General features: G+C 45.0%; 1 pseudogene; it reads right to left on the minus strand.

Moving 5' to 3' along the window:
• Positions 1 to 4316: 4316 nt before the first annotated feature.
• On the minus strand, positions 4317 to 4414 carry LOC125090084 (uncharacterized; annotated as a pseudogene).
• Positions 4415 to 23879: the final 19465 nt, after the last annotated feature.

The raw sequence follows: 23879 nt of genomic DNA on the forward strand, positions 1-23879 counted from the left end.
AAAAGCCAAGCCAAGTACTTGCCATCAGACATGCCTGCAATACCTGTCGATTTGGGTGGATTCCTCTTCCTGAAGACCCCAAAGTATTCTGAAGTTTCTGCACCTGCCAGGAAGTGACATTCTTTACTCACCTGGTGAGGCTGCTGGGAACTCTGTAAGCAAGGTACCAGGCCAACAGTCCAAAGGGGCTTTATGGCTCCAGGTTTCATAAAATCAACCTTAGTTCCTTAAAGCTGTCTGGCCATATCTGATTCTATGCTTGTCTTTCTCAAATATGACATTCCAGTCAAAGCCTTGTTAAAAAAAAAAAAAATGTTTCCAATAGTGTCCTGTTACAAGGAGAGCAGATTCTTATTGAACTTATGGAAATGACTGATTGCCATGGAAGAAAGAATACTTTCGGAGACATTTTGAGTTTCAGAGGGTTCAGATAGCGAGAAAAGTTGAATGCTTTGATTTGTTTACAATGAGTATTTTTACATTTCTGTAAGTCACAGGTAACTTAAGTAAAATTTTCCTTAGTGTGGAAGAACAAACATTAGAGAACCAGCAATGTTTAAAATGAGACATAACACTGTAATCTTTTGGTTCATTTAGTCCCATGTTACTAATTCTGATTTAGTTTGAATACAGCTTTAGTTCTGGAAATTCTTACCCATTGCAGTTTTAGGATTTTTAATATATCGAATACCTGTATTTGTCCTGAAAGTCCTTTATATGAATCTCCTTTAAGGTGAAACTCTTCTTACAGGAGAATTAAAACAAAACAAAAAAACTCAGAAAGGGACATTGTTAATGATCTGATTTGAGAGTTCACTATGATACTGTAGACAAGGAAACTCAGTTATCCTGTGACCCACTGTCACATAACACTTCAATAATTACAATATCAAGGGATTATCTATCAAAACATTAAAACTTTAGGAAATGCATAGAATCTCTAGAATAGTTACAGCATTTACCCAAATGTAACCCATGGTTTATCATTTGTTTAACAGTACTTCCTGAGTAACTTAACATACCAAGGAAAAGCCTAAGGAGTTCAAGAGACTTCATTTACAATTTAAATCCTGTCAACATTTGCTAAAATCTTATGAAGTTTTAAAGCACAGGCCTAAATATAATTAGGAATGTTGAAGACCTGGTATAGGCAAGATGTGGAAAATGGTTTTTCTGGACAGGCAAAGAGGAAACAACTGTTTACATTTTCTTCCTAACAGCAGACTAATTTAAGAAAACTGTCTTTGAATGGAGACAATTTTAATCTTATTCCAATGTACCTTTAAAGCCCATTCATTCCAATCTTGGTGTGTCCTGGCCACACCTAAAACTCTCTCTGAAGGCTTCCCTTCACAAACCTTCTACTAACTTTCTTTTACATTTAGATTTTGTCCCAAGCCATTTCTTTACAACCATCTCATTTAGAACAAAATTATCTTTTATCTTTAACAAAATGCATTCCCATTCTTTATCTTTCTTATGTATCTACTTTTCCACAGAGTTGTTTCCCTGATTTCCATTAGTCTTAGTTACAGCTAAGTAACTGTACTTAGTTGTACAGTTAATTAACAACTGTAGAGTTGTACAGTAAATTTTCTACTCTCAGAAACACCTTAGTCTCTAGTCAGTTAAGTATTAACCACTAGTGAACTGATACAACAGAATTCTTTAGATGGCAAATTTATGAATCAGTTAAGCACAAAACATGTTTACCAACAGATTTAAATATTCTTAGTTTCTTCATAGTTAAAAGCATATAGGACAGAGGACAAAACCTATGTCCAGTAGTCATTGACTTAGGATTTTATCCTATTTGAAAGACCTAGATGTCCAACAAATTTAATTCCACTTGTCATCCAAGCAAAATTTTAACTTTCAAGTTACCAAAGACTTTGAAAGCTGTATTAACAATTACCCGTGAAAACTCTGAGACAATGAACCATCAGTTTAGTCATCTTTTTGCTAACAAATTGCAATAGATAATATGAGCTTAGACGTGTAGTAAACCTTGATAGAATGAAAGTTTCACATTTACTGCTGATAACTTAAAAGACAAGTCTATCTTAATTAAACCAACAAACTTAACTTACTGATTTCCGTTCCACCTGGGCCCACTCCACTTCCAATGTTTACCTGAGACAGGGATGGGGAAATCTGGAGGGGGGGGTAGGTCCAGGGGCTGCTCTTCTTGCTTCTTGACAGCGAAGAGAGAAGGAGCCGTGGTGCATGGTCTAGAGGCCGGTCACACAGGCCGCACGCACATTGGTGCAGAAACAGGAGAAGGGGAGACAGAAGAACAAAGTGTGGCCAGGAGGCAGAGAAAGGATTCCCGGTTCTAGAGCTCATCAGCCCCTACAGAGGAGCAGACGCCATGCTTTCCTGCCAACAAGGGGGGAGGGGACAGGCAGTCCACATCAGGCCAGAGAAGACAGGGAATTTCCCCCAAACAAAGGGAGTTTTGGCAGCTGCTTGGGAATATTCCTTTAAGTCTCTGTCTCAAGCTAGACGAACCCCAGTTGGCTCCAGTTATAGCCATTAACACGGGAAATGAGTGAGGGAGAAACCCCACATCTATTAGGAGAAACAAAGTCAGAGTCCCCTTTGCTAGGAATGGCCTGTGTATCCTCCAGCAACCTGGGTTTACTAGGAGAAGGCTTATTTATGTAATTATCATCCAATATGTCAGGAGGGAGTTTACTAGCTGACTCATTCGGGCAAACACATTCTGCAAAAGGCCTTTAGGTCATGGTCTCAGTGTAGAGCAATGAAGGCCTAGGTATGAGCAATTAAGGTATCCTAGGTCCATTCGCCATTTCCTGCAGAGATCATCTAACTGATAGATCCCACTGAGGCCATGCAGTGTTACAGGAGCTCAGTCCTTTCCTAAGTTTTGCAATCAAAATTATTTCCAGTGGGTTAAAAGGCACCCCGAGGTAGAGTCCTTGGGAACTGAAGAAGTCTACTGAGACCACGGTCCCAGAAAAGTAAAGAAGGTCCATTACTAAAGCCCCCTGACTCCTGGGTGGCATCCCACACAGGATATGTCAGAGGTTCCTGTGTGTCAAAAATGACTGGAGGCGTCCCTCAACAAGACTTCACTATTGGTCATGATCCTGCCTTCCCCGGGTTGGCATTCCTGCCATAAAAGGCCCTGGAGGAGTGCCAGCGCCCCTACCCTTCCCCATCGCAGCTAATGAGTGCCTGGTGAATGGGCCAAAACACTGTGTCATGCCATGCCATCGTCTGTCCTGAAGACTGCATACTGTTTTGCCACTTTAACCCATGGAAATACTAGAAAAGTTTGGCAAGCAGTAATTACCCAATTTCGTAGCTTTAAGTAGTTTGTAGAAGACACTGACAAGAAACAGTAAAGACTGAAATCCATCATGGTCTATGCAACATTCCAAAACATGTGGTCCTTATAACCAAGTTCCCTAGGAAACGGTCCCTAGTTGTGTTAATTCAATCGGGTACTGGTTTCGGCTGGCTCCCTGTGGAGGTCCCAGGGCCAGAAGTGGCTAGACCAGGGATGTGGAGGGGATCACATTAGATCAATCAGGAGGAAACCTCACACAGGAGTCTTAAGATTGGCAGCCGTCCTGGTGACTTAGGTGGCTGTCCCATGCCCAAGACAGACAACTTTGTATAAGAACAGGAATAAAAAGAGCGCATCAAGTTTCTGGGTCTTATTACCATTCCGGCCAGGGTATTACCTTCCAAAAGGCAGATGCTCTCCTCCCCGCAGAATAGCCACGGGATAGAGGATTACAGCCTGAGCAATCGACATGCAAATGTTCCAGTAAGACCACACTCCTTGAAAAGCCCTGAAATAAGAGTGAAGGAAGAGAAGAGAAAGTACTCACCAATTTTACACGGAAGTTCAGAGTCCAAATGTAAAGGCTCACAGCCCCACATTCAGGTGCCAAATGATGAAGTTCTAGAACATAGGTGAGTTTCGGTGGGGTGAGGTCCGGAGCCAATGACCACAAAAGAATTCTTGAGATGTCTCTGGTGCAAAAAAGGTGGTTTATTAAAGCACAGGGACAGTACTTGTGAGCAGAAAGAGCTCCTGTCCCAGGTTGTGAGAGGTGGCAGGTTCTGTACCATGGGGGTGGGGGAAGTAAGGAAAAGGGAGGTTTCAATAGAACTTTCATATGCTAAAGAGGACCTACAAAGAGAATGGATACCAGAGGCCTTGCCGTTGCCAAGGTCGTTTTGCCCTCTTTAGCAAGCTATTGAGATAGTTGGGAGATTACTAAGGAGTGTCACAATATGTCCTACCCAGGAGTGGGGGTTTGGGGGTTGCAAGGTTGCTTTGTCCTCAGCCAGCCTTCTGTTCCCTCGTTGGGAGGGCCCCAATCTAGAAACTTCTCTAGTAACAAACTATAGAAATGATCCCTGAAAGTATAGTCTTGGGAGGGCTCCAATCTAATATGGCTGGTGTCCTTATGAGATAGGAAAACTGAAGGATTCCATAAAAATCTGCTTTTTGCTCCCTTTCCTGCTTGTATTCCTGCCAGGACCTGCATACCCACCTCACTTTACACACGTTTTATAAGGCAATAGCATATGTCCTCCTTGTAAAGGACAAGAAATTAATGATTTCCATCCTTTGCAAAGCAAAGGGCCCTCTTGGCTGGTCCTGGGGTACCCTTCCTGGGTCCCTGGACCCAGCCTGCTGGCATCACTTGTAAGAAGACCGTCATGTGAAGACACAGAGAGGCAGGGAGAAGGCCAAAGGAAGCTGGAGTCAGAGGTCAGAGTGATGCTGCCATAAACCAAGGCACACTTGAGGCCACCGGGAGCTAGGAGTGGAAAAGAAGAAGCATTGCTTGGCTAACACTTTGATTACAGACTTCTGACCTCCAGAATTGGTAGAGAACAAATTTCTGTTGTTTTAACCAATCTGCTTTGTGGCATTTTGTTACAGCAGCCTAGGCACACTCACACAGAAGCCCTCTGAGGAATTATGCCTGGGATGTGGGTACAGCAGGTGGGGGCAGGTGCACAGACTGTGTGAGCAGAGCTGGGAGCTGGTTATGTGCCTTAGGCCTCCTTCACATGCCCCACATTTTCCCCTGAGCACCTGCTCAGCAGCTCAAAGAAGCACTTGCAGATTGCAAAGAAATTTCCATCCCTGAGCCCCAGAAAGCTCTTGAGAGCTGCCCTGGAAGCCAGATCTTTGCCCACCTCACTGTGTTAGTCCATGAGCCCTGGGATCCCCATCCCAGCTCAGTGTGGGGCCCTGGACTTGGAAGCTGCCATCCTCCTAAGGCCTACATTCCAACTGGGAGAATTAAAGCATGTCTAAGCAATTAGCATAAATCAAACAGATGTTCCTTTGGTGTATTTGTGATTACTTTATAATTAACTAATGGGCTTTGTAGCAGCCACTTTTACGGGCATCTAATGGCTACATAATGAGATCCCCTACACTGTGGCTACACTGTCAGGAAAGGAGAACTGAGGAAATTTGAGGACGTGCTCTGTCATCTAGCAGCCAAGAAGCCACAGCAGCAGGACCTAGCCGAGGGCCTTGGCATCACCATGTCCGCACAGGCACCCCACCCTCGGTCCTGGGATGTGGGAGGGTTTTGTACCTCTCAAGAGGAGCAACATGGTGACCACTTATAGAGCGAAACATCCACGTTTTCTCATTTGTTCTTCAACAGCCCTACAGGAGAGCCTGAGGCACAGGAAAGTTAAAGGCACAAAGTGAAGAAGGGCCAAGCTGGGTACAGCTTCAGGGGCCTGAGCCAGCACTCTGACACCAGAGTTCTGGGGGGCAAAATTAATGTGGATATAGCCATCTCTGGTCCATCTTCCTGCCCAGCTCTGACCCCTGGAGTCGCCTGAAGGTTGGTGAGAGGTGTCAGGCTGGCAGCAGGATCTCCTAATGAGGTAAATACAAAACGAATCAGTGCCTTGAGGTAAATAATCAGGCAAGATCCTTGGAAAGTGGAATTGTTCAATAGTTAAAGTTGGCTAATGATTTAAAATGCTCCTTTTAAAAGTTCCCTCTTTAACGTTCCAAAAATTGTGCACACCCATGCAGATGTGGTGAAAGGGAGTTGAATACCACACTCCCTCCCCAAGATGAGCCAGCAGAGCCCCTACCTGGTGCTGATACTGGCCTCTCTTTCTTCACTCTCTGTTCTCTTTCCCTCCACCCCACTTCTTCTCTCTCTATCTCCCTCTCTCTGTCTCTCCTCTTTCCCCCTCTCTTTCCAGGGCCTCCTAGCCCCAGCTTATGTAGGCCTTGAATAAAAGCCCTCTCGCCTGCAGTATTCATAATCAGAGGGTCTGAAGTCTAATTATTTGGGTTCAAACCATGGCTCTGCCAAGTGTGAGCTGACCTCAGGGAATTTACTTCTCTCTGATTTCCAACCTCTCCATCCAGAAGGTAACAATCATAAACATATGTCTTCGGGCTCATTTACTTGTTCGACTAATATTTGAAAGCCTTCTCTGTGCCAAGCACCATTGGTGGCTCTGTCTGTAAAGCAATGAATCTGAACCAGGCAAACTCCTGTCTCACCAGGAGCAGCAGACAACAAGCAAAGTGGAGAAGGGTTAAGAAGCAAATGGAGCAGGGGAGAATGATGACGCTCAGGGAAGTCTTCTCCAACACAGCAGAGGTGCTGGGCTGCTGCTGCTAGGGGAGCCGCAGAAGGCAAAAACACAGACAAAGGCTGAGCCAAGGGATGGAAGGAAAAGGGGGGCATCCCAGTGGCTTCAGGAGTCTCTGGATCGGCCATGCCTGAAGGAGAGCTACCCTCTTCCACTCTGTGGTTCTTTGAACAGATGCGCTTGCCCTCACTCTAGCCAGCTTCCCAGTTTTTCTTCTTGAAATCAGAGTTGGGAGGTTTCTATCACAGACACCTGAGAAAGTCCCGAGTCATGCAAGTGCTTAAAGGCTTCTAATTTGTTTATTTTTCTCTCCTTTCAGAGGGAGCAGATATTCCACTGTGTGACCTCAAGGGCAAGTGCCGAGTGTGATGTGGGAGGAGCGTTGCAGAGCTGAGTGCTGAGCACACATCTCTGTCAGAAGAGCAGGCGGCAGGGGAGGGAGGGCTGCAGGTGGCAGGGGAGGGGGGCCTGCGGCCCTCAGACCCGTCAAGAACTCAGACTGTTCTTGGGGCGCCTGGGTGGCTCAGTGGGTTAAGCCTCTGCCTTCAGCTCAGGTCATGATCTCAGGGTCCTGGGGTCGAGCCCCACATCAGGCTCTCTGCTGAACGGGGAGTCTGCTTCCCTCTCTCTCTCTGCCTGCCTCTCTGCCTACTTGTGATCTCTCTTTCTCTCTGTCAAATAAATAAATAAAATCTTTAAAAAAAAAAAAAAAGAACTCAGCCCGTTCTTGGTGAGAGCACTTCAGCAGTCACCATGTGTCTGTGGGCTTCTTGATTCATCACTCCCTTGAGTCTAAAACCTCATTCTTTTATTAAAATTATGAAACCATAAGCAGCCTGACAATGAAAATAATGCCTTCATAGTGTCTGTGTTGTAACAATCCTGCACGTGTGTTCTGAGCAATATATTCATTCCTGTGGCCATTGAGCAGGCAGGAACATCAGAACAGCATGATTAATGGGACCCTCCCCCCCGCCCCCATAGCCAGTGACAGGGCTGGAAGAAGGCAAGCAAAGCCTTAGTCTATCGGGACTAGATTATTAATAATTCCATTCCCTTCAGACCAGCCATGATCATTAATCTACTTTGAGTCTCAAGCCCTAGAAAGGCTGAAGCTTTGACTACATGCAGATGGAGACAATCCCATTCCCTTCCTCACTGTGCCACACTGGGGAGATGCCTCCATGCACCCATCTACAAACTGGAGTAGGAGGGGAATGTTCTAAAAGAGTTAGAAATTTTGGTCCATCATTTGGTCCTTAGGTCTATGAAAGTAGGATATAGCTCTTTTCTATCCTCTTCAGGGTATAAACCTCAAAACCAAAGAGTAGGGCCTTCCTGTACTTCCACTAGGCCTCTAAACCCCTCCTCTGCTGGGCTGGGTTATGTACAGCCTCACTGGGAGGTAAGACTCAACTGTGCATACTCAAGTCACATATGCTTGATGCAAGAGCATCGGCCCATGGAAGGTATTACGCTTGCCTCTTCAGTGGGGGTAGGGGGTGCCCAGACATGATCCAGGTTACAGAGCAGGCAGAAAGCCACCAGTATGCCCAGGACACACAGTCTTGCTGGGAGGCAGTTGGTTGGTTGGCAGTGTATGTGGACGACATCCTTACTTCCTCTCAATACCTCCAAGAGTCCAGGACTGAAGGATTGGAAATGTCAAGACTGGGAGGTCATTGAGCAGTTGCAAAGCTTCATCCAAAGACCCTCCAGCTTCCACGGATACCACGGATCAGAGGAGAACAGGAAGTGCTCTCTGGCTTCCCCTCTGGCTCCTCTTTCTCTGGACCACATTTCCTCTGCTCCAAAGCCCTATTCTTCCTAATGAGATGCAAAACAAACAAACAAACAAACAAACAAACAGAAAAAAAAAAAAAAAAAAACCTGTTATTGGCTAGAATTCCTGGGAGGGAAGACTCAATTATTTGTGTAGGATTCCATGATCCGTTCCTGCCCACAGATTACTTCTGACACCAAATGTGTGGGCTTTTTCCTTACACCGACAACCAATGTTCAACTCTCCAAACACCACGTGGGGGTCCTGTAATTTGTTTCAAGTCTATTGCCATCTACCTGCAGTTAGCAACAGATCCCACAAGGTAGGAACTCAAGCCCACAAGACTGCCACCATTTCAGGTGTCGATTTCAAGTCCTGGACGTTCTGTGCTTCTGACCAACTCACTATAGATCTCATGATCCCTTTCTCAGGTTCAATATTTTGCTATAACAGTTCACAGAACTCAGGGACACACTGTGCTTACAATTACAGGTTTATTATGAAGGCTATTATAAAGTATAAAGAATAAAGAGGTACAACCCAATGGAAAGGTAAAGTCTGGAAGAGCCCTGAGCACAGGATTTTCTATCCTCATGGCACTGAGGTGTGCTACCCTTCTGGCACATGGATGCATTCACCAATCTGGAAGTTTCCTGAACCATGACCTAGGGACTTTTAGGGGAGGGGTTTTTCATTCATCACATGGGTACAATAGATTATTAACTTAATCTCTAGCTCCTCTCCCTTCTCTGGAGGTTGGGCAGAGTAGGGCTAGAAGTTCAAGCCTTCTCATCAGGCTCTGGTCTTTCTGGCAAATAAGCCCCAACCAAAAGCTATCTAAGGTCCCACAAAGAGTCATCTCATTAGAAAAAGAAGCTCCTGTCACCCAAAAAATCCCAAGGGATTTAGGAGCTCTGTGTCAAGAACAAAAGATGTTTCTATAATTCCTATCACTCATGAAATTACAAGTTTTAGGAGGTTTTTGTTATGAATAGAGGACAAAGATCAAATATATGCTACAAAGGACAACTATGGGAAGCCTACTTGGGATGGAAACTGAGTCCTTAAGAGCACCTTAAGAAGCTAAGAACCCAAGTCTCTATGTCTTACTGCAAATCATGGGGAAACTAAAGATTTTCCCAGGACTTATATTGGAAATATCTCCTTTGACCCTTCCATGAGAAATGGAGAGGCCAGAGCAAGGACCTCTACAATGTGACACAAAGATAGAGGCTCTGTATTTCCCAAGTCAAAGGGCAGTCCTGTACTCAAGCATGAGCCTGCAAATCCCTTCTGCCACAGCAGGACTCTGAAAGGCAGGAGGAAGACCAAGGGATCTTAGAGTAGAACTGTATCTGAGAACACCTCTTTAGGTTTCTTATTTGATGGGTGAGAAAAGAAGGCCCAGAGCATAAGTGGCTTGCATAGGGCTGCACAGTTAGTAAGTGAGGGGCAAGGAGTCTCACGGGGTGACCAGTGCCCAGAGACCTTTAGACCATCCTTTGGCACACACTTGATATGAGTACCAGTCTCTGTGCCAGCCATCCTCTGTCAGGGTCCGGGTAAGAACACAGGTGGAGAACCGAGGATGAAGATGAGACAGAGTGTAGGCTTCAGGTGGTGGTGGGAAGCAGTGAAATGCTAAGAAGGCTTAAGGGAGCTGTGACTTCCTCACCAAGCAAGATCATCCTGGGTGTTTTGTGTAAGAAAAGCAGGCAGTAGGACGTTTGTGCAGAGCTGCTGAACTCGGAAAGCCCAGGTGAGGGCCTGGAAGTACCCTCCTTGGAGGAGGAACACTGTGGATGGCAGATTAGGGCATGGGAACACACAGGGACACCATGGAGGAAGGGATTAGCCTTGGGGTGCTGTGGCTCCAAGAACACCTACCCCTTCCATTCTGGGAGATCTTCCCCTTTGCCAGCCCCTTCCAGAGTGCAGGGGAAAGGGGCGTAGGGTGCGAGAGTGGGAACAGCTGAACTACGGCACAGGTGATTGAGTGGAGGGCAAACCTGCTCTACCTTTGTTCTTCTTCTTCTTCTTCTTCTTTTTTTTTTTTATTTCACAGACAGAGACAGGCAGAGAGAGAGGGGGAAGCAGGCCCCCTGCTGAGCAGAGAGCCCGATGCGGGGCTCGATCCCAGGATCATGACCTGAGCTGAAAGCAGAGGCTTTAACCCACTGAGCCACCCAGGCGCCCCCTACCTTTGTTCTTCTTAATCTAAATTGAGTCTGGGTGGGGAAAGATGACAGAGGATGGAAGTGAAAACCCAGCTGCATTTCAAAGTTACACTGATCAGAACAGAAATGGTCTTAGAGGCTTTGAGGAGGGGTGGCTGATCCTGGTGGTAGGCTTACCTCACTTTAACTCACCCGCTCCTGTAGAGCAAAGGGCAGACATAACTTCAGAATTCTAAAAACCAAGACTCTGCTCACTGGCCACCATGCTAAGGCCACAGAGACTCTGAGGCTGGTATTATGCTCTCCCATTTGGAGGCCAAGCTCCTCAGTGTACAAGGCTTCCCCAGCAGAGAGAGAAGCCACAAGCCCATCAGTGCACCTCTGGTGAGAAGGAGCCTGTGGGTGACTTTTGGAACTTGGAGATTCCCCAGCCCTCCTGCTTTCACCACCCAGCCTTACAAGCCTCAGTTGTGGTAGAGAGGGGAGTAGCTAGGAAGCTGACAGCCTAGTTTGAGTCTATCCACTGTGAAACCTCCCTCCTCACTGGCCCTTACAGACAGAGAACGTTCTCCTCTGCCCATGCCAGCCTGGTCTCCAGGGCCCAGCCTGCCCGTGCACCCCATTCTGGTAAGTCCAGCAGGGGTGTGGGTCAGAGCCTAGGATGCCAGCAATCATCCTGGACCCCATCAGTTTCTTGTTTCCTTAAACCATAGAGGAAGATCAGCCAAACCCCTCCTTTTCTCTCCTGAAATTAAGCAGCATTCTCTCAGCCTGTAGAAAAGCCGTCCATGGAGATTTCCATGTTAATTGGAATTAAATCTGCAAATGGAAAGAGGGCTTCCTGTGAGAACAGGTCAAACCCTCATGGTAGGCCTGTGAGGAAGAGCTAGAGCTCTAAGTGACCGGCTGGTATGCCCATGCTGGCCCTGCTGGACTGGGGAGGGAACACGGCCATGAGGCTGAGGTCCCTGGAATTCTAGATGTCATGTCCAATGGTATCAGAAGTAAGAAAGGGATAAGTTGAGAGACCTGTGAGCCAACCCCTGCTGAGCCCCTTCTGCCAAACTCAGTCAGGATTCACAGGGCAGACGCCAGCAGGGCTATTGCATTCCCTTTCTTGCAAATTCAGGTTCCCTAGAATCCACATGGCCTGAGCTAACTTGGCCTGAAACCTCACCATGGGTTTCACTCTGAGTTATACCGTCTTATTTCTAGAGGACCCTTGTCAAAATGGGATAGTCTGCTGGCTCTGATGAGGAAGATCCAGAATGTGGGACACTAGATAGGCATAGTGGGTTGTTGGGAAAACGAAGTCTTCAAGTATCTTAATTGGCTGATAAGGGTTAGCAGATAAAATATAAAATGCCTACTTAAATTTGGCTCTCGTAGAAACAATAGATGATTGTTTGTGTAAGTACATCCCATTCACTATTTGAGGCACGTTTATATGAAAAGAATAATCATTATTTATCTGAAATGCAAATTTAACTGGACATTTGTATTTTTAATTGCTAAGTCTGGCAACCACAACAGCTGAGGGCCAGTAGCATCTTGTAAATAAGACTCAGGGAGCTACAGTCCTAGTGTTTCTCCCACCTAGTCAGACTTTCAAGGAAAGGAACAGACAACCCAACCAGGAATTGCCTAATTACTGTACAAAAGCCCCCATTTCACAAACAAATTTACAAATGGAACCCTGTCTTTATCAATGTCTGTTTAGTTAGGTCTCCCCTGCTTGAAGAAAAGGAAACATCCCATGTCCCAACCACGCCTGAGTCCCTTGCAGAGGCCAGTTCAAGCCACAGTGTGCTGGGAGTCAGGGCTTTCAGATTTCGTTCTGCTTCTTTTGGATACAACTTCTCTAAAGCTCAGTGACCTCATCTGTAAAATGGGATCAATAATCTTTTCTATATTTTCCATTAGTTGTCAGGAATAAACAAGAAATTCTAGGGGGTTGCCTGGGTGGCTCAGTGGGTTAAGCCTCTGTCTTCGGCTCAGGCCATGACCTCAGGGTCCTGGAATCGAGCCCCACATCGGGTTCTCTGCTCAGCAGGGAGCCTGCTTCCCTCCCCTCCCCCGCCTGCCTCTCTGCCTACTTGTGATCTTGCTGTCAAATAAATAAATAAAATCTTAAAAAAAAAAAAAAAGAAATTCTAGGAAAATATTCGGTGAGCCGTGAAGTATTTTATATCAAACATTATACATAATATGTGTTGGCTCTCAAAATATGATTATTGAATTCCACTGAGCAGAAATGTTTCATTTGGTCCCTCCTGGTTCTTCAGCCCCACCCTGAAAGCAGGTGCCTCCCATGATGCTGTTGCCCTGCTATTCCGTGAGATCCTGTGCAGGCTGTAGGGGGTAGGGGTAGGGGGCTAGCCTCCTATCAGAGAGTGTGGCGGCCCACACAGATATTTACAATCAAATCCCCCACCCCTTGTTCCCACATCGGCCTGCAAATATTCCAGGCATTGCATTATCATTCTTCAGCCTGGAGAAGCATTGATTTGTTTGTTTTTAAAGAAAATAAAGCCTGCAGGGCACAAAACTAGTCAGGAGTGAGAAGATTTAAGCTAGCTGGTCTACCTAAAATACAGATCAACAAATAGTAAGGACATATCTACGGCCATAGGTTTGCTCCCACACTTCCAACAATATACTCAACAAATGTTTCCTGAGCCCATGATATGTCAGCTCTTCCCTTTGGGAAGTGTAAGCAGGGATGCTATAGCTGTTCCGTGTAAGACAGGATAACTTTGGGAGCACTCCAGCCTCAGATCAGGCCCTGTCCCTCTCCACACCCTCCCTACCCTGCCTTTCTGGAGTGGACAGATGGAGCCCCCCAGGGTATCCTGACCAACAGGCTGTACTGGATAAGGCCGGGGTCGTCTCTGCTCCAGAGCTAGAGCTGGCCTCCAGGCATACACACTGCAGCAAGGTTGAGGGGGTCCCTTATCTGGTTAAACCTGCCAAGCCTCAGCTTTCATGGAAAACCAGCAGTTTGAGTCAGAGCTTTGTTGCAACCCACTGATGACTCAGCCCGACCCCTTCTGAGCTGCCTCAGCCCATACCCCTCCCTGCTTCCTTTCTGATTATTGGTGGACACTAATTATCTGCCTTATCCTGCCTGGGACATCTCTAGCTCCTGAACAAGGCTAGCAGCTGGTTTTAGTTCCTGCCTCAGGGATATGTAGATTGGGACTCAATTAGAATTCTTAGAAATCTATACCAAAGTATTTTCCAGACTAGTTAAAAAAAAATCCATAAAAACCATGGAGCACACAGTAAGACTAGCAGCACACTGTAAGACTGGGGCATCTTCCCAGCAGAGCAGCCCTGAGAACTGTGCGAGCCTGTAAGTCCCTGCAGGAGGAAGCGACCAGGAGCCCGGAATGGGTCTATTTACACCTGGTGAGCACTTCAGCCTAAGAATGCCACAGAAGTCTCCTTCTTGCTGATCACTCATGCCTGCCAGACTGGGTTAGGGTATAGGGTAGTGCAGGGACCGAAGGTGGCTGGCAGATGTAGACCGACAGGAGGAAGCAGACCTCCCAGGAGTTAGGGAGGGTGGTGGAGCTGAGAAGTGTGCAGAGATGGCCACTTTCAGCAGTTGTATTGGATGGATAGGCTCGGAAGCCCCCCACCCCCATTTCCCATCCCCTAGCTACGCAGGTATTTGTCTTCAGGGCAAGTAGTGTCTTTTCACTCTTTAGATCACCCAGAGGTTGTGGTGCTGGGGCATGATCAGCTGTGGGGAGGGGAAGGACACAGCAGGGTTTGCAGGGAAGAAAGAGAAGGCTGGTTTCTGATGAGAAGCTGGCAAATCCTCTTGGCTTCGCACAAAGAGCACTGGATCTGGTGACAGGACAATGGGTCCTAGCCTGGGCTCCAGCTGGGTGTCATTTGACACTGTGTCACTTGTGACTCTCAGTATCTGTAGCATAACTAGGGGATGGAATATTTTACCAAAGTTTCTTATCTCATTCATTAGTACTATTGTATGCCAGGCACTAGTCCAGGCACTTGGCCTTCATTAATCCCTAGTGAAGAGGTGAAGGTACTCAGGACACAACTCTGAATAGGGTGGGCAGGGGAGGCCCTGTTGCAAAGGTACCACTTTGTGATTTTCTTTTCCTTCAGCCTGGTATGTCAATGGTCCATGAGTGATGAATCATTCATATACAGATAGACCAGGGCAAGAAAATATTAGCCTTCTCATAAGTGAAGATCAAGAACTTATAAATTTGAAAACTAGTGTAAGGGCCTATTCAGCCAGAGCAGCCCCACCCTGGTTGAACTGCCATTTTGCTGTAAAGCTTAAATCGACCTTGCCCTGCCCCCCCCACCGCCCAGGGGAACTTTTTTATTTATTTATTTATTTTTTTAATTTGACAGATCACAAGCAGGCAGAGAGGCAGGCAGAGAGAGAGGAGGAAGCAGGCTCCCCGAGAGAGCAGAGAGCCCGACGCGGGGCTCGATCCCAGGACTCCGAGATCATGACCCGAGCCGAAGGCAGCGGCTTAACCCACTGAGCCACCCAGGCGCCCCCAGGGGAACTTATTTAAAAGCAAGTCTGGGAAACTAGTCCCAGGTAACAAAGTCCAACTACAAGGGTGGGTCAGGCCAGGTGGAGGTATTCAATCAGTGGGGGTGCATACTGTCTCCTAGCTACCAAGGAGTATGGGCCCCCGCCCTTTGGGAACCTTTTGGCACCAATCCTAACCAAGGTGTGATAGGCTGGTTCAAATGTCTACTAGAGTAAATTGTAATTCAGTTGGTCACCTAGCATCACTGTGGTGTTTCCTGTGTGTGTTATAATCTCATTGGCCACCTGTGTGTGTCCAGGCCCAACCACATGGCCTTTGTTCTATAAAAGTTAGTCTGGAAAGCAGGGAGGGGTCGTCCTCTCTGTAGGGGTGACCCTGACCCGTCTGTTTGACAGTCGGTATGATTCCTGATGCTTGGCGCAAAATAAAGCTTTGCTTGACCTTTGCTTTGTATCAGTCTCGCTCCTTTAATCACGGACCCATTATTGGGGTACCCAATTTGGGGGGTTAATGAATTATTATGCTTATATCAATTTAATTATATCAGCCTGTTTAAAAATGTCCTATTAATCCAAAAGAAGACTTCCTTAAAAAAAAAAGAAAAGAAAAGCAGTGTATGAATTATTCCTGAAACCAAGTGTGCCCTAACCCCGGTCTCCTTGATAATTTGTAAGTGAGGCCTTTTTTGGGGATACATTACACCTGCTCTTCTAGGCACATCGCTCTCCCAGCTTCTGGCATCCTGTCTTGTTGGTCTTTCACAGAGCTGGCTATTTTCCCTCATGTTTCTGTCTGATGTAATGCAGAGAAAGAGATCCAGAGGACCAAGAAAAAAAAAAGAGAGAGAGAGATCCAGAGGAAAACCGTGGAAAGGGAGAGATGGGGTAAGAATTATCGGAAAGAGATTTCTTCTTAAGCATACAACAGCCTCTCCTTCCCAAGGTTTCTTCAACAGTCAGGGAGGCCCCATTAGCTGTGGGACAGGAGGGTTGCTCACACCTGTCTGCAGGAAACAGGTGGAAAAAAGGATTTCTAGAAGCTCTCTGAGCAACACTGGAGCTAAGTTAGGTACCCTACACAACCTTGGGATCTTGCTTCCTCATTCCCAGAACCTGGTTAAAATATTCCTCTACTCTACCCATGAGATCTCTCAAGCCCTGGGGGTGGGGGAGAAAGGGAAAGGTCTTTGTTCAAGATAATCACAGCTGTGCTATATGCAGCCACTTCAGGTGATGGCAGTTCAGGACCTAGAACTCCAGCTTCATTTATCCTGTAAGTCATTCAATAATATGTTGCATTACTAGTAAGCTATGTCACGCAGACAAGGCACAAAGATGCTAAGTGCTTAGACAAATTCCTTGGGATTCTCTCTACCCCCGGGGTCATAGGAGAGCCCAAGGTGTTGGTCCCTTTTAGTGCATGGCCTGATCTTTCCTGTTAGCTGAGCATTAGACTATACCAAACATTTCCATGTACTGCCCAAGAGGGAGACAGCAAGAGACTCTAAAACAGACCTGTTTTAAATGAAAGAGAAGACTGGTGCTTGATGCTAAGTCCAGAACTGATTCCTTTGAGCTGGAGAAGTTCGAGAGAAACAAGTTCAAGAAACAAGTTCGAGAGAGGCCTTTTGGGATCCAGAACCAGCTAAATTAGGAGGACAGGGCTTGGGTGAAAAGATCTTAAGCTCAGCTCTGGCCCACTGGTCAGTCAGTGGTTGATAATGGCCCATCAAGAGTCAAGGCTATGAAAGACAGTGATGGTAGTGGTGGGGGTGATGAAGATGATGGTGCTGGAAGTAGCCTTGGTGTCTATCTATAGATGAATGGATATAAAAGATGTGTGTGTGTGTGTAATGGAATATTACTCTGCCATAAAAGGATTGAGATCTTGCCGTTTGCAATACCATTGATAGATCTAGAGGGTATTAGGCTCAGTGAAATAAATCAGACAGGGAAAGACAAATACCATATGATTTCACTTATATATGGAATTAAAAAAAAATCAGTAAATGAACAAACAAAAGCCAAAGCAGATCTATAAATACAGAGAAGAAACTGATGGTTGCCAGAGGGGTGTGGGGAGCAGAGGGATAGACAAAATGGGTGAAGGGGCATGGGAGACACAGACTTCCAGTTATGGAATAAATAAATAATGAGAATAAAAGTACAGCATAGGGAACTGTGATACTGTTGTATGGTGACACATGGTAGCGACACTTGTGGCATAATATAACTATCGAAGTGTTCAATCACTATGCTGTATACCTGAGACCAATAGAATATTGTGTGTCAACTATACTAAAAAAAAAAAGTAGGTGTTGATGGTGGAGAGGATAACAAGGACATCACTCCTTTATACTCAGTTCGTTGTCACATGTCTACCCAACATGACAATTTGTTTCATCAAAGCCAGCAAGGGAGAGAGTCAAGAGAACATCAGCTAGCAAGATGAAAATTACAATCTCCTAAAACTTAATTGTGAAAGTGATACCACACCATTGTTACTATGTTCTATGAGTTAGAAACAATTTAGTTGCTAGGCTAACCCATATTCCAGTGGGAGAGATATTCACAAAAGCATGAACACCAGGAACTGGAGATCATTGTGTGTGGGGGCGGGGGGGCGGGGTGCGGTTTAGGGTTTGCTCACTGTACTAACCTTCTAGCTAGATTCAGTTGCATGAGAGATCCCAGGTGAAATCAGCAAAGAAATAGCACAAATAAAGAATTGTGAGAAACAAAAATGTTATTGAAGCCACTGAATTTGGGGGTGGTTTTTTATACAATGAAAGCTGACTGAAGCCATTCAATTTCATATCAGAAATGGTGTCCTGTCCTAACAAAGACCTAAAACATTAGCATTGACTTTGAGACTGAGAAGCAAACAGAGGCTATAAAAGTGGCTTCTAGAAAACCGGTGGTGGAAGCTGGAAATTCCTTTAGAAAGCTGGCGGGAGGGGCACCTGGGTGGCTCAGTGGGTTAAGCCGCTGCCTTCGGCTCAGGTCATGATCCCAGGTCCTGGGTTCGAGCCCCACATCGGGCTTTCTGCTCAGCAGGGAGCCTGCTTCCTCCTCTCTCTCTGCCTGCCTCTCTGCTTACTTGTGATTTCTCTCTGTCAAATAAATAAATAAAATCTTTAAAAAAAAAAAAAAGAAAAGAAAGCTGGCGGGAGAACAGTGCTTCTTATGTGGTGATGGAGTAATTGCAAAGACTCACCTGTGGTAAATTGGTAGGTAGAAAATATACGTAGTGAACTTGTGGATAGGCCAAAGGAGACTTCAGGCAGTATCTGAATATATCAACTGGCTTTTTATTTCTAATTTGTGGAATAAACTGAAGAAAGAACTGCTCAGTTTGCAAACAGACCTTAGAGGAACTATAAGGGAGACAGGAATTTCTGGTGCGTAAAAAAAACAAAACAAAACAAAACAAAAAAACACCTTTTTTTCTCATCTTCAGTTTCTTCAACCAGAAAAATCCCCTCTGAGTAAATTAAAAACCTGGGTGGGAATTAAATACAGGGTACAACCACCAAAATGTGGCCTCAGGGTCAAGATCAAATTAAGGATATGGTAGGGAAATCCAAATGCAAACTCCTGACACTGCCCCTTTGGCAAAGATACTGTCAAAAGCAATAGCACATTCCAAGTAAAATAGCAGGGAGCCCTCAAGGATTAAAGGATGCAGTGAGGGTGGTTTTCATCCTGTCCCTGATTTTTAATTCACCTGGGATTTACTCTGATTCTTAATAGGATCAGGGGTGTGTGGGGTGTGTGGGTGGAGGGGCAGTGAACAACTGGCCGTGGTAGATGAGAAAAAACTTCTGCAGTAGGTGGAAAATTATCCCCAAAGCCCCAGGTCCTAAAATCTCTGAAAACTCTGAGTGCTAATTTACACTGTAAAGGGAGCTTGCAGAATAATTTAATGTGTGATTAAATTAAGGCTATTAAGATGGAAAGATTGTCCTGGATTATCTAGGTAAACCCTGAATGTAAGTGTCCTAATGATAGGGAGGCAGAGGGAGATCTGACTACAGAAGAAGAAGGCAACAACTAGAGTCAGGTGCAATGTTTCAGGCTTTGAAAGTGTAAAGAGGGGTCATGAGCTCTGAAAAATGCACTCTGGAGGCTAAAAAAGGAAGCATGGCCCTATTGTTACAATTTCAGCCCTGTAATAATTTTAAACTTTTGACCTCCAAAATTATAAGAGAATAAACATGTGTTGTTTTTAGCAACCAAGTTTGCAGCAATTTGTTACAAGAGCCATAGGAAATGAAAACAACTACCACAAATGTAACCAAATTGTAGCCCTAATTGTCATCGCTAGAGCAGAAGTCATATTACTAGAATAGATCAACCTAATCTCTGGCATTAGTAGCAACTATTGATCTGGTGAATGTATTCTATACAATCACACACACACACACACAAATCACAGAAGTCTATCACAAGAAGCAATGAGAAGACATTCGTGTTCATTGGGAATGAACCGCAGCGTACATTCACAGTCTTGGCAGAAATTTGACTTAACTCTTTTGCTGTCACAGTCCAGTTAGTTTGTTGTTTTTGACTTTGGTTGTTTTGACATTCCCTTGTCACTGTACCAAGTGACATAATAGTAATCGAACCTGGGGAGCATGAAGTGGCAAGTATAATGGATACACCAATGGGTGGGAGATAAACAATACATGGATTTGAGATGATCTGAGAAATGCTGGGCAGTATTAACACCTGTAGCTCTTATCATTAAGAAAAATGCAGAGGCACCTGGGTGGCTCTGTTGGTTAAGTGTCTGTCTTCAGCTCAGGTCATGATCCCGGTGTCCTGGGATAGAGCCCTGCATTGGGTTCCTTGCTCAGCAGAGAGCCTGCTTCTCCCCCTCTGCCCCTTCCTCTGCTTGTGCTTTCTCTCTCTGTGTGTCAAATAAATAAATAAAATCTTTTAAAAAATGTACAAATAGTTAATAAGCCTCAACTTTGGAGGTAGCACATACTACATTTGGAAAATGCAGTAATCCATTTACTGAATAACTCAGAAAGATGCCAGTTTTGAGTGGAACTCAGAGCAAAAGAGCATATTCAGGTTGCAATGCAATCAGTCCTGCCAGTGGGCCACGGAACAGGGTGCTAGAGGTATCCACAGTAAATAAAGACAGGATGTTGTATCTCAGGCAAGTCCTAGTAGATGAGTCTCAATATGGATGCTTAAGGTTTTGCAGCAAGTCTATGCTGCCTTGTATTAGTCTATCAGGGTTGCTGTAACAAAATGCCCCAGGCAGGATAGCTTAAATAACAGAAATTTATTATCTCACAGTATTGGAGGCCAGAAGTCCAAGATCAAAGTGCTATCAGGGTTGGCTTCTGATAAGAGCTCTTCTTGACTTGCAAGCAGGCCACATTTTTGCTGTGTCTTCATATAGTTTCTCCTCTATGTATATTTAGAAATGAGAGTGAGAGAGAGAGAGAGACAGAGATCTAGAGTCTCTTCCTTTTTTCATTAAAACATCAGTTCTATTAGGTTAGGAACCCACCTATATGATCTCACTTATCCTTAATTAACTCCTTAAAGTCCCTCTTTCCCAATGGAGTCACAGTAGGAGTTAGGGCTGCAATACATGAATTTAGGGAGGGGAGTTGGGGAGGAAACAAGTCTGTCCATAACACATCTGCAACAGAAAATTATTCACCATTAAACAGCAGCTGCTGGCATGCTACTAGACTCTAGTGGAGCCTGGATACTTGATCATAGTACATCAAATTGCTTCCTAACATGATCTGAGCTTTGCCTCCTGAAGCTGAATATTGCCAATTCATAAGGTGGGCAGGTCCAACAAAATGTCATCATGTAATGACAATGGTACATTTGGAATCAGGCCAAGTAGATCCAGAGACTACAAATAAACAAATATTTGGCCCAGACCCTCATATTACTATTTCTGTTACACAGATGAGTTTCTTTCATTCTATACCTATGGACTTATAAATTTTCAGTATGACTACCTGAAAAGGGAAGAAGAAACTTTGGTTCATCAATGGTTTAGTACAAGATATTAGTACAAGCCAAAAATGCACAAGTGCTATTCTGTAGTATCATTTCAGAGGAGACAAAGACAGAGCTTTTCAGTATCTAGAACTTTAAGCAGTGCGCCTGGTCATTTACTCAGATTGGAGCAAGAAGTGCCCTGGGATAAGAATATTCAGGACTTTTAGCTGTTGTCAATGGCTTAGATGGTTATTAATCCCTTGGCTGTTGTTCAGGAATTTTGGATAGAGTTGGGGAATTGGAAGAAAGGAGAACGAGGTTTCAGGAAGAAGCACAGTGATGGATTTATGGGCGGGTCTCAACGTGTGAAGACCTTTGCTTCACATGCTAATGCCACTAGAGAGCACACATTACAGAAGAGGCACTGCTCGACTGGGTAGACCAGGTGACTTGTCTGTGGCCATTCCAGTGCTTGTACAGCAGGCCCATGAGTAGAATAGCCATAGTGGCTGTGGTAGAGGTTATGCACAGTTCCAACAGCTTGGGCTGTTTCTCACCAGGACTGATCCAGCCACTGCCATTATTGAATGTCTGACAGATCAGTAGCAGATATCGAGGCTGGGCTTTAAATATGTATCATCTCTCAAGGACACTGTGTCAGTGGGGTCTCTGGGAAACAGGGAGCAAGATAGAAGTAGAAATACAATAGAATTATCGGGGGATGCATTATCTGTGAAAGATAAACGGAAGTGGAAGCAGAGTACACAGGAAGAGCCTGCCAACTGTGATGCAAATCTGACACCAGTGAGAGAAGAGAGAGAAGGTATACCACAGGGGTAAGAAGGAGCTCCAACGGAGGTGAACGAGAAGTTTCCACGAGGCCAGGGGGCACCTCTTGGGTAAAAATATGCTGGTCGGGAACTGTGAGCCTAAAAAATCTGTGCCCTAAGCTTGAAACGAGAGGCAAAGTTTTAAGGCACCCATAGATGGAGGTACTTGTCATTTAACCATGGGCTATTTATGGAAAGGGAACTTGATCAGGGCTCCTTCATAACCGCCAAGTTACCCACCAGCCACACTGATTACAAATTGATTACATCAGGCACATCACACCATGGAGGGGGTAGTATTTCATGCTTGCTTATGACTGTTACTGGTTCTTAGTAAGGATTTGTTTTCTCCGGCCTCAGTATCACAATGCCATTGTCAGGAGAATCTCACGTAACATTGCTTCTAACCAAGGGACAAAATTTATATGGAAGGAGGCTCAACATAGCAGAAAACCAAAGGGTCCAGTAAGTGTTATATTTGTTTCAGATAGTTCTGTTTCAGAAGACCTGACTGTTACATATGCAGAAATTTTGAGAGATCATTGTTAAAACATTGATGGATTGAAATTAGCCATTGTGGAAGTATTTACCTAACAAGACTAAGGCAAACTACAAATTGGAGCTTTTTCTTACACACAAGCCCATTTACCAATACACCAGTGAATCTGGTGGTACTAATGTATTAAATTGCCTATAGTTATTGGCAACCTCAGAGAATGCTGGAATGACCACTTCAAGGAGAAGCTAGGACACCAGATTGGGAACTGTCCTTTGGGTGGTGTTTTTCAAGATGCAATACCTATTTGAACCAAAGACCTTATGTGATGCTATGTCCACAATAGGTAGGGTGCATTTTTCTGGGAGCCAAGGAGTGAAAACAAGAGATGACCTTCCTCCCTAATAATTCCACTAGGGGAATTTATGCTTCCTGTTTCCCAAACTTCAGGTTCTGCTGGACTAGAGATCCTAGAAGGAAGATTTCTACTAGGGGACACAGTGTGCATTTGACTAAATCTGAAGCTGTATAGCTGTTGCTTTGTCATTTGGAATTCCTTACATCGGTGTACCTGCCGGCAAAGCAAGGAACTGCTAACCTGGTGAAGTAATTGGGCCTGCTTATCATCATAGAGTTTCTACTCCCTCTCTCTCTATAGATGATAGATAGATGATGAGATAGACAGACAGATAGATAGATAGATAGATAGATAATTGAAGCCAGGAGGAGTTTGTCTGGAACTCATGGAACTTACTTGGGTGGCAACTCTTGATGATTCCTTATATGGTAACAACTGCAAATAGGTAACTTCTGAACTATGGCTTGACAAAGGTATGGTAACTAGATGCTCAAATCCACAAAGCATGAAAGTCTAGTTACCAGGAAAGCAGCCTAGACTCATTGAACTTCTGGCAGAGAGTGAAGGGATTCTAGAAGTGGTGGTGGAAGAGAGAGCTAATGAATAGCAAAGACCCAACCTTGGGACAAAATGACCAACTTCACCTTGTCCCACGAACTTTCCTGTTGTGTTGTTTGTTTGTTCATTAACTATGACTGACCACCATCCTGAAGAACAACTGTTTTAAGGGTAACCTTAATGTGGGTCATAAATGGACCTGAGGGGTCAAGAGACAGATGTAGCAGATGCTGTTGGTCCCCCCCCCCATATCCATCTTCAGATGGTATCACTTCAGTGAGGTAGCTGACTTCAAATTGCCAATATCTGCCTTTTTCCTGGAAGACTTTCTCCGAAGCCATGTGAAGCTACCCTTCCTGATTGCAGCACAGCCTGGATATTTAAAAAATTGATATCACCTAGGAGCAGCTCTTCTTTGATGATATGCACCCCCTGCCCCAAAAACAGTGGAATAGCACTAAGGCACCTGTTCCTCTTCATTTACCAGAGGTTCCCTACAAGATTAAGCTCTAGTTGGCT

The sequence above is a fragment of the Lutra lutra genome, chromosome 17 (assembly GCF_902655055.1).
Source record: "Lutra lutra chromosome 17, mLutLut1.2, whole genome shotgun sequence".
NCBI lineage: Eukaryota > Metazoa > Chordata > Mammalia > Carnivora > Mustelidae > Lutra > Lutra lutra.